The following is a 14,909-nucleotide window of genomic DNA, read 5'->3' as shown; positions in this document are numbered from 1 at the left end:
TCGGCTTGTCTTTCCCGCTCGGCCACCTCGGTCCTCGCCGCCAGGTCCCGCAGCTCCTGAGCCATCCTTTCGTTATCGGCCTGCAACATTTCAATCGAATGTTTTAGTAATGTAAAGGTAACTAAGTTATGTAAAGATCAATGTACGAAGAGTTAAACTGGACTAACCTAGAGTGCGTCGACCCGCTGCTGTGAAGGGGACGGCCGTTGGCGTATGGCCGGGCCTCCGCTCGGGGTACTTGCTCGGATCTGGGAGAGGGAGGGAACAGAGCCGGACTCGAGGGTGCCATCGCCAAGCCAGTACCGCCCATGCTTCTTGCCCTGTCCGATCCTCATGACAGTCGTGCCATCAATGTCGTCGGTGCTCGGATCCTAGTCTGGCCCCTGGACCGACCTTGCGTCCGACGCGTAGGAGCTGATGCGGGTGTGGGCGCTCGGGTTGCTGTACGACTCGGGTGGGTCATCCGGGCTGAAGGTGACAGCGGAAGTCGCCTTTCCCTTGCGGGCCAGTCCATACGCCATGAACGTGGACAAAGGCTGGCCACCATGCGACGCCGACTGCGAGAAAGACAACAAGATGATTAGAAGTAACATGCAGAATGGAGCGTCAGAATACTAAAAATGAATTCACGTACCCAAGCTTGCTTGTACGCGCCGAGGCTGCGGCTGCCTTGGTGGTGTGTGGGGCCTGTCGCCTACAAAGCCCGCTCCCAGTGGGCTTCGTGTTCCTGGATATAACCCTCTGTGAACCACCTGTCCACGATCATCTCCCAGCAGTCGGCAAAGGACTCGCACCACCATGGAATCATCTACATGTCATAAAGAATTTGAGATGTAAGACGACCAAATGAAAGCTACTTAATCTCAAAACGAATTAGTATTATTCTTCTTCATTTACCTCAATGTACTGTTCCCGGGTCAGAGGCATCTGTCTTGCCTGTGTCTTGCTGACTTTCTGACCAAGTCGCGTGGCGTAGTACTTGATGATGCAAGTGAGGCGCTCCTCGTAGTGCATGTCGCTGATGCGTTTCCTGGCACTTTTCACCAAGTTCTTCTCCGCCCTCTCCTCCTGTCCCTCTTCACACCTGAAAAAAGTCTGCAGACAGACACAATGTATCAATTCATTATGTCAAAAAGTGCCAAATGAATGCGATGTATTGATCAAAGTTGTGCGAACGAGACTTACCCAGAACTCTCTCCTGACCCGCTCCTGCTTGTCTTCATAATCTGCGTCGGGGGCAGATTTGTAGTGGTCCCACGATTTGGCCGGCCCCACAATCCCCTTGTATGTGACAATGCCGGGGTAATAGTGCCTGCACAGAAGCCCCAAGATGTGGTTGGGGTTGCGTGAGTCACCAGGTGACACAACCTCCCAGTGCCTGCACAAGTCATTAACAAACATTATTAGTTTCTCTGATAATTTTCAACAGGTTATATGAAGTAGCTGTGATTAAATCTAAAGTTAGTTACCTGTCCCCCTGGGGGCGGATCACTGGGCGTAGGGGAGGAAGCGGAGGCCCAGGGAGTTTTGAGGGACCTCGCAAGTAGGGGCTAGCCGCAGCAGAGGCAGTGGAACTACTTCCGGCCTCGCCGCCTTCCTGTGCCTCTCCCTCGCTGTCCGTCGCCCGAACCTCGTCCGTCGCCAGAACCTGCTCGTCCTCCGAGGAGTCCGTGGTACGGCGCTCCTCCGACATGTCACGCGGCCTGACTAGAGGAGGCCGGCCCCTCCTGCTGCCGCTCCCGCTGCCGCTGCTCCTGGCCCTCTGCCTCCTCCCGTCCGATGCGTTCTCTCCGGCATCTGCGTCCTGACGTGCTCTCTGGTACCTCGAGTTCACGTTCCTTGGCCCACTGCCGCCCGCCATCTTTGTTCAATCACCTGCAATTAAAAAGAAACAAACAAGACATCATTACATGTATTAGAAATAGATGCTAAGTAAATAAACAAAACACGATTACAAAATAACATAGTATTACATGTATTAGAAGTAATCATCATTATTGGGATTATCTGGATCATATGTCTCGTCATCACTATCAAAATTGTCCAAATAAACAAGACTGTCCGAAGGTTCAATGTTGCCTTCATCGTCATCATCTAAATGTAATCGCTCAAGCATTTCTATGTCCTTGGCATTTTGCACCTCATCTCCTTCCTCGTCATCAACCCTTTCATTGTCTACTTCCATTCCAATCGCCTCGGTTAAGTCTATCACCAACCTCCCTTGTAGCCCATCTTCTTGATAGAACTCTCCATCATATGTGTTTGGGTTGAAGTTGTAATCTTCATCGTTTGGGATAGCTAGTCTACCATGTGGCGATACCTGGTGCACAATAGACCAACCCTGAAGAGCCTTGTTGCCTTGGCATGCGTATGACAAATAATAAACCTGCACGGCCTGATCCGCCACAATAAAGACATCTTTTCCTTGATAGATGGAATCGTGTCGAATCTCGACTTGACCAATATTAGGGCTCCGTTTCGTTAGTCGAGGATTGAACCAGTGGCATTTGAACATGACGAGACGAAGAGGTTTCGAACCATAAAATTCAAGTTCATAGATATCTTCAATTATGCCATGATACTCGAGGCCATCAGTGCCGGGAGTACAAACTCCGCTGTTTGTGGTTTTTCGATGGGCCGAGCTCGCTCGTAGCTTCTTGTGTGAAAGCGATATCCATTCACATCATAACCTGAATAAGCTTTCACCTTACTGTCGAAGCCATTTGCAACCTGTCTCAACTCCTTACTCATAGTTGCATCGGTTTGGGCCTGCAAGCGCAAGAAGGAAAGATTGCCGGACTAAGTACGCGAAACTCGGAATCTCGAACAAGGTACGAGGTAAATTGGACAATACCTTTGTTTTGAACCAAGAAATGAAATCGGGCCTCCCTGCTCCCGGACCCCGTGAAAGAAGGGTGTCGGTTTGCCGTGGGGTAGGATCCCTTGGTTGATGCCAGGATACACGAATAAATTCCCTGTGCAAATGAGAAAGAATCAGTTGGATGTAGAATAGTGACAGCGTATTTAAACAAGTTCTTTGAGAACTTACTCAATGAACGACTTCACCTCGGGTAGGTTGTGGAACACATATAGCATGATCATGCGCCACTCTTCATTTTCCAACCTCTTATTGGTCGATCCACTTGACCTGCCGAGTTGCCCTTGGAAGAGGCTAAGGTTGGATTCATTCTCGTCAACATTGTAGCGAGGGAGTGGATTATGCACGCTAGGAAGGTTCTCCGTGTAGTATAGCTGTGTGAAGTTTGTCACCTCCTCCAGAATGGAAGCCTCTGCAATGGAAGCCTCAATTTTGGCTTTATTTCTACATTTTTTGCGAACGGCCTTCAGACATCTCTCGATTGGGTAGCACCAACGGGCCTGCACGGGCCCCCCCATACATGCCTCGTAAGGGAGGTGCACAATCAAATGCTGCATCGACAAGAAGAAGCCGGGTGGAAAGATCTTCTCCAACTTACAAAGCAACTCAGGTGCCACTTTCTCCAAGTTTGCAACCACGGTCCGAGATAGCTCCTTGGCACAAAGCTGGCGGAAGAAATAGCTCAACTCTGCCAGCACTAGCCAGAGATGCTCAGGAACGTAGCCTCGTACCATCGCCGGAAGAAGCCGCTCAATCCATACGTGGTAGTCATGACTCTTCATGCCGTTGACTCGCATAGTGCCTAAGTTCACTCCCCTGCTCAGGTTCGCTGCATACCCATCAGGGAACATTAACGCCTTGATCCATCGTAGTACTTCCCTCCTTTGTTCGGGTTTTAAGATGAAATCGGCCTTAGGCCTTTTCCAGTTCTTGCCGTTTGTAGGAGGCCGCATCACTTGCTGTGGTCTATCGCACAACGTCGCCAGGTCCACTCTAGCCTTAGGGTTGTCCTTAGACTTGTCAGTGTCCATGAGTGTTTCCCAAAGTGCCTCAGCGATATTCTTTTCAGTGTGCATTACATCAATGTTATGGGGCAGTAGAAGGTCATCGAAATAGGGGAGCCTCGTCAAGCCGGACTTATGAGTCCACATGTGTTGCTCACCATATCCCACAAAACCACCTTCTTCATTGGGCAAGAGAGCATCTATCTGAGCATGAACCTCGGCACCAGTCTTCAAGTGCGGTCTAGGGTCCGTGACTGCGACACCTTTCCTGAAGTTCTTGGTGTCCTGTCGGAATGGATGGTTGGAATCTAGGAATTGACGATGTTGATCGAACGACGAATACTTACCACCCTTCTTCAACCAAATGAACCTCACAGCTTCCTGGCATATTGGGCACGGGAACTTCCCGTGAACACACCAGGCACTGAATAACCCATACGCCAGGAAGTCATGCATGGAGTACTGGTACCAGACGTACATTTTGAAGCTTTCCTTTGTAGCTCGGTCGTATGTCCATACCCCTTCATTCCAAGCTTTGATCAACTCATCAATCACAGGCTCCATGAACACACCCATCTTACTCCCTGGGTGCCCGGGAATTATCAACGTCAAGATCACGTTATGTCGTTGAAAGGCGACGCTAGGGGGGAGATTGAGGGGGATAACAAACACGGGCCAACATGTGTAAGGGGCAGACATCATGCCATAAGGATTGAACCCATCTGTTGCCAGCGCGACACGTACATTACGAGCCTCATCGGATTTCAAACGATGCTTGTCATTAAAGCTGGTCCATGCTTCACCATCAGATGGATGCACCATCTTGTCAGGATGGTAGCGTTTGCCATTCTTGTGCCACGTCATCTGTTTCGCGGTTTCCTCGGTCATGAATAACCTTTGAATCCTCGGCACGAAGGGAAGGTGTCGTAGGACTCGGGCGGGTATCTTAAGCTGGGTCTTCTGGCCACCACTGTCACCAGACTCTACCTCTAGGAACCTGGAGGCTTTACACTTCGGACAGTACTTTGCCTCCTTGAGTTCTTCCCGAAATAGGACACACCCGTTCGGACAAGCATGTATCTGCTCATATGGCATCTTTAGTGCTTTAAGGAGCTTGTGTGCCTCGTACATGGTCTTCGGCAACATGTGGTTTTTTGGAAGCAGGGTGCCAACCACGGCCAACACCTTATCGAAGCCTTCTCGACTCCAGTTTAAATCGGACTTCAACCCCATCAAGCGACTTATGGCATCCAGCTGGGAGACCTCAGAATGAGCGTGAAGGGGTTTCTGTGCCGAGTCCATCATGTACTTGAACGCATCTACGGCTGCCTGCATCTCCGCCTCCTCACGTCCTTCAGCAAACTGTGCTTGGTGAACGTCATCTACCATGTCTGCTACCCCAGCATCAGCATCGAAAGCCTCGACGCGTTGTCTCACCACCTCCTCTCTCATACGATCGGCTTCACCATGGTGGACCCACCGGGTGTAGTTCGGCATAAACCCATTCTTGTGCAGATGTGTATCCATGAGTTCCTTGTCTAGCATTCTCCTGTTACCACACTTGTTGCAGGGACACAAAGCCATTTTTGGGAATTTTGCGGCCTTGCCAAATGCACGATTCAAGAAACGATCGGTCTTCTGCATCCATTCATAGCTGGCATCACCCTGACTTGTCCGGCCCGTGTACATCCACTGACGATCCTCCATCCTCTAGCATATATAACATCACCACAGGTGACCATCAATTGCATCTACGCGGTGTCCCTACTCTCTAATAGGTGAGGATAGGTCCTAATCCCACCCGCGGATGCATAGATGAGGTTAGTTTCCATGCTCCGCTCCTTTCCAAGACGGAATTTCGGCAGCACCTCCCCGCCGTTCTCCTGATACACGTCCTGCAAGGGAGAGTGTGTATCCGGAGAACAACGGAGAGGTGATGCCGAAACACCGTCTCGAACCGGAGCGGAGCATGAAAACTAACCTCAACTACGCATTCGCGGGCTGTCCAAAAAGCGTGGACAATCCGAAATAGATACGGTCGCAGATATGCAAAGGTCCGCATATCTCCGACCGTATCTCTTTCGAACGGGAGACACCTAACTAGGTTACGCGACCAAAAACCACATACGGATAGAGGGGTTATACCTAGGGTGGCGGCGAGGTCCGGGTAGCGCGGCGGTGGAGAGTCGGTGCAGTGGCGAGTCGACGCGGTGCAGGAAGACCCACAGCGCCGACGAAGACGATCGGGGTCGCCGAGTCCCTCCCACAGGTCCTCCTACAAAAAAGGGCAAAAATGGTTAGTGTCGACTCAAAATTTCGGCAGCACCTCCCCTGCACGGGGAGGTTCCCAAAACCTGCAAAAAACATGACACGAAGGCCACCAACCACATATATACCAAACATGGCACGAAGGCCAACAACCACATATATACCAAACATGGACACAAAGGCCAACAACCACCAATATATCAAGAGGAGCCATGTACTTTAGTTCTCTTTCCATACACATAAAAGTATTGAAGTAGTACAACAACAATTACTACTAACCCTACAACTACTACTAACACTACTACTAACAACTACTTAACTACTAACAATGCTAATAGTAAGAACTACTTAACTATTAACAACTACTACTACTAACCACTACTACTTACTAACTACTACTATTTACTAACCCTACAACTAACACTACTAACTACTACAACTAACACTACAACTAAAACTACTAACTACTACTACTAACACTACAACTAACTACTACTAACACTACTAACTACTACTACTACTAACACTATAAGGGTAGGGCTTACCTTGGCGGCAAGAACGGCAAGAGCGAGGGCCGGTGACGACGGCGGGGATGACCGCAGCAGCGCGAGGATCAACGGCCGGTCCGAACGGCGTGGGGATCGACGGGCGGTCGGGTCGACACCTTCCTCTTCTTCCTCCTCCCCCTTCTCTTTCTTCCTCTTCTTCCTCCTCCCCTTCTCTTTTTTCCTCTTCCTCCTCCCCTTTTTTTCTTCTTCTTCCTTCCTCCTCCCTTCTTCCACCTACCTCCTCTACTGCTGGCCGGCGGCGGGAGGAGCCCGGCGGCCAGACAACGGGCAGCCGGCCTCGTCGGGGACGGCCAGCGAGGTGGGGCCGCGTGGCCGCCGCGGCCGGCGAAGCTGGGGCGCCGGGGCTAGGCAGGAGCGCCGGCCTAGCGCCGGCCGGGCCGAGCGCCACCGGGGTCGTCGGGGCGGGGCCACGGCCGCGGGGCCGCCGGATCCGGGCTGGGGCGCCGGCCGGCCGCCGGGGCGAGCGCCGCCGGGCGTGGGCGCGGCTCGCGCGGTGCTGGGCCGCCGGTGCCGGCGCCGCGTGGTCGCCGGGACTGGGCGCAGAGCAGCGAGGCGCGGGCGCGGCTGACCGGCGAGGCGCGAGCGCGGCGAGGCGTGGGCGCGGCGAGGCGCGAGCGCGGCGAGGCGTGGGCGCGGCGAGGCGCGGGCGCGGCGGGTGCGGCGGAGCGCGAGGGCGGCGGCGGCGGCTGCAGACAGCAGGCGCGGGTCGGTCTGCTGGGGGTTGGGACGGGCCGGCCTTTTTAGGCATGCGCCTTTGCCGGGTGCCAGGTGACGACGGCACCCGGCAAAGAATTTTTTTAATTTTTTTTTTAAATTTCTTTGCCGGGTGCCACGCCGTTCGGCACCCGGCAAAAAAAATTTTAATTTTTTTTTAAATTTCTTTGCCGGGTGCCCCATGACCTGGCACCCGGCAAAGGATTCTTTGCCGGGTGCCCTGGGTGGCACCCGGCAAATTATTTTTTGTTTTTTGTTTTTTTGACCCCATTTTTTTTGTGGGGACTTGATACAGTAAATATTTCCCTGTTTCAAAATTTGGGACAATTATGAGTTCTTTAACAATATTTCCTTAATTTTTTCCGTTGCATTGAATTTTTCCGACTATTCCAAATTTGAACTGCAGGTACATGAAATAATGGAATTTCGTCATTCAAAAAATAGTATTCATGATATTTAGGCTATGTTGAGGGCGTATGCAGGAAGTGGCATGAAATGTCGCGCATCATGTTGTCGTAACATGACGATGTACTCGCGGGGGAAGTTTATTTAAATTATATAAAATCAAAACGATGTCCGAAAATCACGAAACTTGTCGATGTGTCTTGTTATCACATGTGGAGGCCCTGGTTAAAAATTGAGATAGTTTCGAGTAAGTTGCGACGTCGGCTGCCTAAAACCCAGACATCTCCAGCCGACGTCGCAACTTACTCGAAATTTTCTCAATTTTTAACCAGGGCCTCCACATGTGATAACAAGACACATCGACAAGTTTCGTGATTTTCGGACATCGTTTTGATTTTATATAATTTAAATAAACTTCCCCCGCGAGTACATCGTCATGTTACGACAACATGATGCGCGACATTTCATGCCACTTCCTGCATACGGCCTCAACATAGCCTAAATATCATGAATACTATTTTTTGAATGACGAAATTCCATTATTTCATGTACCTGCAGTTCAAATTTGGAATAGTCGGAAAAATTCAATGCAACGGAAAAAATTAAGGAAATATTGTTAAAGAACTCATAATTGTCCCAAATTTTGAAACAGGGAAATATTTACTGTATCAAGTCCCCACAAAAAAAATGGGGTCAAAAAAACAAAAAAAAATAATTTGCCGGGTGCCACCCAGGGCACCCGGCAAAGAATCCTTTGCCGGGTGCCAGGTCATGGGGCACCCGGCAAAGAAATTTAAAAAAAAATTAAAAAAATTCTTTGCCGGGTGCCTAACGGCGTGGCACCCGGCAAAGGCTGACGGCCGCTGGCCGCCGTCAAGCCGGCCACCTTTGCCGGCGGTCATATTTTGCCGAGTGGCCGGCACCCGGCAAAGACTAATTTTTGCCGACGGCTGGAATTTGCCGAGTGCCCGGCTCCCGGCAAAGGCTGATTTGCCGGAGGCCTTTCTTTGCTGGGTGTCTCCAGGCCTGGCACCCGGCAAAGACTTTGCCGGGTGCCCGATAAAAAGCACCCGGCAAATTTTTTTGCTCCCGGCAAATCAGCCGTTTCCTGTAGTGATTATAAGTGTTCGAATCCGTATCACCTCGTATTATAATTAATGGAATTCCAATGCAAACTCTTTTTGCATGCACGTCAGGGTCGAGCTTACTCTGAAAACTCCGTGGTCTTTTACGTGTGCGACTCGTAGGTTTATCTCTGACTAATCTGCAAGCAAAAGATATGTCGGCCGGACGAGCGATCCCCGTGTTCTTACTATGCACGACGAACTTGCTTGTCGCGGCAAGAACCAAAAGCTAGCGCTACAATGAATTCTTCCCTGCTGGTGATCGATGTCACCAATGCTAGTTGGGGTAAGGCATCAGCAGCATGGAAGACACAGTGAAACTGTCGGCCCAAGAGAAGGATGCGCCCGGGGACGAAACTTCACTGATGTTTCAGAATTGCCTTGTGAACACGGCGTACATAGGCGCAAGACTGTAGATCGACTGGTGTACGTAATTCGAACGTCGTTCAAAAGGTGAAATTTCTGAAAAGCCCTCAACCTCAAAAACACACATGGTATATATGAATCGTCTGGTCCATTAGGAAAGACCGATCAATCTGGAGTACCTTTTGATCAGAGTTAAAGTGAAAGTTTGACGGAAGTACCTTTTACTCACTTCAAATTTGACAGGTTTGTTCTATTATTTTCTGATCATCAGACAGTTTCCAAAGAAGAGAATTTCAGGTGGAATGTTCCCCCTCCCTATACCGACCATTAATTAAAAGAAAGCCTTTTCTAATTGTTACTTGGGGCTTTTTAAACGCATTTAACTTTGCCTATTTGCTTTATGATGAGATCAGCAACCTGATGAAGTCGTGTGAAACGTTTGCACGCGACATCCGGTCAGAGTTTCCTGTCCAAGTCAAAGACTATCAGTCAGTCACACAACAGAACTGTACGACAACGCCCAGTCTCGATCTACAGTTATAGTACTGAGTCAAACTATATAAAGTTTAACTTTTTTAATAAAAAATCAATATTTATAATAATCAAATAAGTTATCAGATTTTTTGTTCTGGAATCTATTTTTTATCTATTTAATGTTGTAAATATCAACATTATCTTCTTTTAATTTAATCAAAATTTACAGAAATAGAATTGCGTCCTTTTCTTGGACGGAGGTGGTAGTAACTACTACTCACGTGTACCGGTACTAGCTGCTTTCTCCGTCCCTAAATAACTGTAATGTTTTTGTTTCCGTGCCTAAGTTTGACTAGATTTGTATAAAATACGTGCAACATTTTTATCTCTAAATAAATTTATTACAAAAATAAATTCAATAATCTATTTAATGATATCAATTATGTACTATAAATACTAATATTTTTATATAAAATTCGTTAAAGTTATTTCTCAGAAAGCAAGAACGACAGTTATTTAGGGATGAGGAGTAGGCATAAAAATTTTGGGATTTGCTAAAATTTAGGTGCCTGAATTTTAGTTCCCTTTCAGTCGACGGTTATTGCATATGTTTTCTACTAAAATTACAGATTTCGTTTGTTGCAATTTATGTAAGCGCAATCTGTAATTTTCGGAACCGAGAATAAAAAACCCGTTATACAAATCCACAAACCCGACAAATCTGATTTGTGTTGGCACAAAGACAAATAACAATTTATAATTATTTTCTATAGGAAGACAAGGATAAAATTTGATATGTTATAACGCAAAGATAAATAACAAATCACAAATGTAACATTTTACTTGTACTAGTTAGAGATACAAAAGTGTTGACGAAAATAATCTTAAAATTCAGGCACCTGAAATATAGGAAAAGTGCGAGAATTTTCCTAACACTAGGCCACGCAAATAAATTAGCTAGATAGTTGCAGATCTAGAAATGGCATGTTCCGTGTAGTAATAGAGTAACTTTTGAAAGTCACAAGGTCGGCAATCAGATGATGAATTACGAAAGGTTTGTAGTAGTGCTCTCTCGTCTTCAAATTAATCAAATTCTAGAATTGTCCCCTTTTGACTGTAACTGATTTTATAGAAAAATAGTAACAACATTTATAACATTAAATAAATTTAGGGGGCTGAACAAAAGAATAGAGGTTTTTTTATCTTCTCTTAACTTTAGCCCCTCTTACCTAATACATATATGCATAAAATTTTAAGGGAGAGCTTAAGGGGACTCCAGGTGCCCAGGATCATTAGGGGGAGCTAGAGTAGACTATAAGAATAATACTAATTTTGATGTTATAGGTACTAATATATTTTCTATAAGTTTGCTTAAATTTGATAAAAAAATAACTTCAGATAACTTTTAAAATTGAATTATTTAGGGATGATGGAAATCTTTTTTTTATAAAGGAAATGTTCCGGCCTCTGCGAAAGAACACAGCTAAGTTCTTACAAAGTCTTCAGCTCATCTGTTGATTACAGTCGAACTGAGAAGAGAACACCAAATTGTAGGGAAAATCAAAAATAAATTTTATTATTGTTTGTCCATCTATTCTTGGCAAAAAAGGACGACGGAAATCTACACGGGGCTACTGAACATTCAAGATTTCCTATTCAAGTCCAAGTCTAATAGTCAATCTTCCAATGAGATTGAGGGCATCGAGCAAAGGTCTCAGCAGTCAGCTACACTCAGTCTCACGTAACCACACGTACAAAGTTCAACCGCGGCTGCATGTATTCTTGTGTGTCCATTTCTCCCACAAATGGTTCACAAGGATGCTTGTCCTGTTCTGTAGCACTACTTCAGCAGTACTTTTCAACGAACGATGATGTACTATGAAATTAACTTCAGCAGCACAAATCTAGCGTAAAATTAAAATACTTTCACACTATTAAGAGGCTCCTAGTCTTAGTGGGTCATTGTAAAGCGTTTATGTTCCAACACTGACACTAAGCAAAGCAAGACAAGAGTTGGAGGATCGAATCTGCTTCCTCAGTTCCTCTATTAAGGTAATAATTCCCTTGCCGGAACACAAACATTTACTGTCGGTGCAGAAAATGACCAACTAGTGAATATTTTAAGTTTTGCTGTACGTTGTGATCGGAGGTGGCCTAGCACTCAATGACACAGGGTTTATACTGATTCAGGCAACGTGCCCTACGTCCAGTTTGAGTCGGTCGGTGACTTTATTCCTGAGCCCAAGTGCTCGAAGTCTACAGTGGGGTTACAAACGAGAAGGAGAAAGATGTGGTGTACAAGAGGTCCGGTCGGAAGAGCCGAGAGCGACAGGAACTCCGCTACGAGCTATGTGTTCAAGCGTACGCTTGAGGTTCGAACCTGGCGGTTCTATGGTTGTGGACTAGTGAACTTGGTCGATCTAATGAATCTAAAGAGGCTCTCTTTTGTTGGAAGGAGTGCATCCCCTTTTATAGATAAAGGGAATGGCTTTACAAGTGAGAGGGTGAGGGTACGTATGCTACTGAGCTTTGTTGCCCATGCCGGTGGGTACAAGATAATGGTAGGTGCCCACAACACTGTTGATGTCACTACAGAATGTCAGATGCATGTGGGAGGTTGTGTTGCCTTCTTCAGGAATGGTAGATGTCGGTACCTGTAAATATTGTTTGATGCCTAAAGGCATGTGAGGAATTTCACCACGTTCACCTGGTATGGTAAATCCCGGCGCCCACAACACTATCGATGCCCAGAGGCATGTGGGGAGCCTTACCGTATGGGAGTTAACGGCGCCCAAATACTGTAGAGGGAAATGTCGGCGCCTACAATACTGTTTGTGTCAGGGCGATTGCAGAGTACTGCTCCTGCAGGCGTACAGGGTATGGTCCCTGGTATCATGGTTTGACTTGTGCGCCCTGACTTGCTTTCTCCGTTCGTCCCCTGGTCCTTTCCGAGCAGGCGTCCCTGGTCAGATGGCCCCAGTCGGCTCTGGTCGCGCCAGTCGGAGAAAAGCGGTGAGCAGGGTTCCTGTGAACCCCGGTCGGAGACGCGGGGTCGGAGTCAGAAGTAGTGCTTGGGCCAGGCCTTCCGATCGGAGAGGCCGTCCGGAGGCGGCTGGAGTCCGAAGCGAGCGCTCCGGTCAGAGAGGTGGGCCGAAGTAGTCGACGAGCGAGCGTTGTTCCTCTTCGGCCAGACCTTTTGGCCTGTTGTTTTAGACTCTTAGGCCGGCCCATGAGTTACATGCTGTCTGCTTGGGCCGAGCCTTGGCGTGGAAGTCGATCCCCGAAGGACCTCGGGTTTATGAAATCGACAGGAGCCCCCGAGCCCCCGGCCGATTCGGGTAGAATCGTCCGGGGGATTTTTATCTTGACAGTGGGTGCGCGCGAGCGCACCCACGGGTGTAGCCCCTGAGCCCCCGGGCTGTTCGGGCAGAACCGTCTGGGGGGTTTTCTGTGTTGTCAGTGGGGGAGGTTTCTGTTTTGTCGATGGGTGCGCGCGAGCGCACCCGCTGGTGTAACCCCAGAGCCCCCGGGCGGTTCGGGCAGAACCGTCTGGGGGATGTTCGTTTAGCGGGCGTGTGTGCGTGTTTTTAGTTTGAGACGGAGTTTTGTCAACCAAGGTGTCGTTGCGTAGCCGTGGCGTTTAGTCGCTTGAGAGATTTGATTGAGACAGAACTCACTGATCCTAGCGTTGATGCGCGCCGTGGGATCAGGCGAGGAAGTTAGTTTGGACGAGACAGAGCTCACTGATCCTGGCGTCGATGCGCGCCGTGGGATCGAGCGAGGGAGTTAGTTTGGATGAGACAGAGCTCACTGATCCTGGCGTCGATGCGCGCCGTAGGATCAGGTGAGTAGGAGTCATGGGGTGAGATCGAGGTCGTGGACCCAGGTTCTTTGGAGCGCGGTCAGAAGCGTAGTCGGATGGGGCAAGATCAAGGTCGCACACCCAGGTGTTTTGGAGCGCAGTCGGAAGCGTAGCCGGATGGGGCATGATCAGGGTCGCAGACCTAGGTGTTTGGAGCGTAGTCAGAAGGGGCGAGTTTGGGGTTGTACACTCACGTTTTTGGAGTGCAGTCGGAACGTAGCCGGATGGGGCGAGATCGGGGTCGCAGACCCAGGTGTTTGGAGTGCAGTCGGAAGGGGCGAGTTCAGGGTCGTAGACCCATGCTTTTTGTGTCTTGAGACCCCAAGCCTCGTTGGGCCTTAGTAGGGGTCGGTGTGAGTTATGTGCGTTACCCCATCCTCGATTCCTCACAACTAGAGGGGCTGAGTTTTGTCGCTTGTCCCGATCACTCGGGCTCGAGTGACGCGCTCGGTGAGTTCGCTAACGGGTATGATCGAGCAGAATCCAGGTACGTCGTTCGTGATGGGGTCAGCATAGCCCTCTTACGACATTCCACTGCTCCTTTATCTGCAACCCAGCAGATGCCTAGGTTGTTCTGGAGACCGACCCGGGTGGCCTAACGGCCTCCCCTCGATGGAGATTCTGTGGGCTTGGCGAGATGTTCAGGATCGAACGAGAAGGTTGAGATGACCCGGTCTGCTAGACTGGGTGAGGGCCGCACAGGGCTCATCTACATTTTTCTCCCCTAGCTCTGTTGGTTGCTCATGTCAAATGAGGCAACCGTCGCTTCGTGACGCAACACGGGAGCATTGTGATGCATTTTGCTGCACGTGCGATGCTTAGTTCCCGAGCCCCCAGGCGGTTCAGGGCCCGAATCATCCGGGAGGCATGGGCGTATGGAATGAATGCGCGTATGGATGTACGAAATGATTATAAGGAAATAGAGGGGGTTGGTAGTGTTCACCTTGATGACTTGAGTGACGGGGTTCGGAGAGCTTCAGTCAGAAATGTCCGATTGGGACCCGTGCTCGTCGTTCGTGACGGAGTTGGCATGGCCTACATGGGGCATCCCTTTGCTTCCTACCCGTGTCTCGATGTGTCTTTCTGAGCCGTTCGATCTACTTGGGAAGCCCGGTGGTCTCTCCCAGCGGAGATCCTGTTTTGGGTTTTTCCAAGTCCCGCCTAGGGATGCGGAGAGCTGCCTACGTGTGGTGACGCTTCAGTTTTCACGCCCGGTTGTGCGATAGTGGTGGGCCATACCCAGGC

At 49.1% G+C, this 14,909-nt stretch overlaps 2 long non-coding RNA genes across 2 annotated transcripts; both read right to left on the bottom strand.

Moving 5' to 3' along the window:
- Positions 1-712: 712 nt before the first annotated feature.
- Positions 713-1,276, bottom strand: LOC136474743 (uncharacterized). The gene is made up of 3 exons (XR_010763009.1): positions 1,186-1,276; positions 898-1,095; positions 713-808 (listed from the first exon to the last, which is right to left on the bottom strand). It is a non-coding gene; the product is annotated as an uncharacterized lncRNA (long non-coding RNA).
- Positions 1,277-2,636: 1,360 nt separating this feature from the next.
- Positions 2,637-3,338, bottom strand: LOC136474742 (uncharacterized). Its single transcript, XR_010763008.1, has 3 exons — positions 3,050-3,338; positions 2,855-2,942; positions 2,637-2,769 (listed from the first exon to the last, which is right to left on the bottom strand). It is a non-coding gene; the product is annotated as an uncharacterized lncRNA (long non-coding RNA).
- Positions 3,339-14,909: the final 11,571 nt, after the last annotated feature.

Source organism: Miscanthus floridulus, chromosome 8 (genome assembly GCF_019320115.1).
Source record: "Miscanthus floridulus cultivar M001 chromosome 8, ASM1932011v1, whole genome shotgun sequence".
Taxonomy (NCBI): Eukaryota; Viridiplantae; Streptophyta; class Magnoliopsida; order Poales; family Poaceae; genus Miscanthus; species Miscanthus floridulus.
This window is presented reverse-complemented; position numbering and strand designations above follow the sequence as displayed.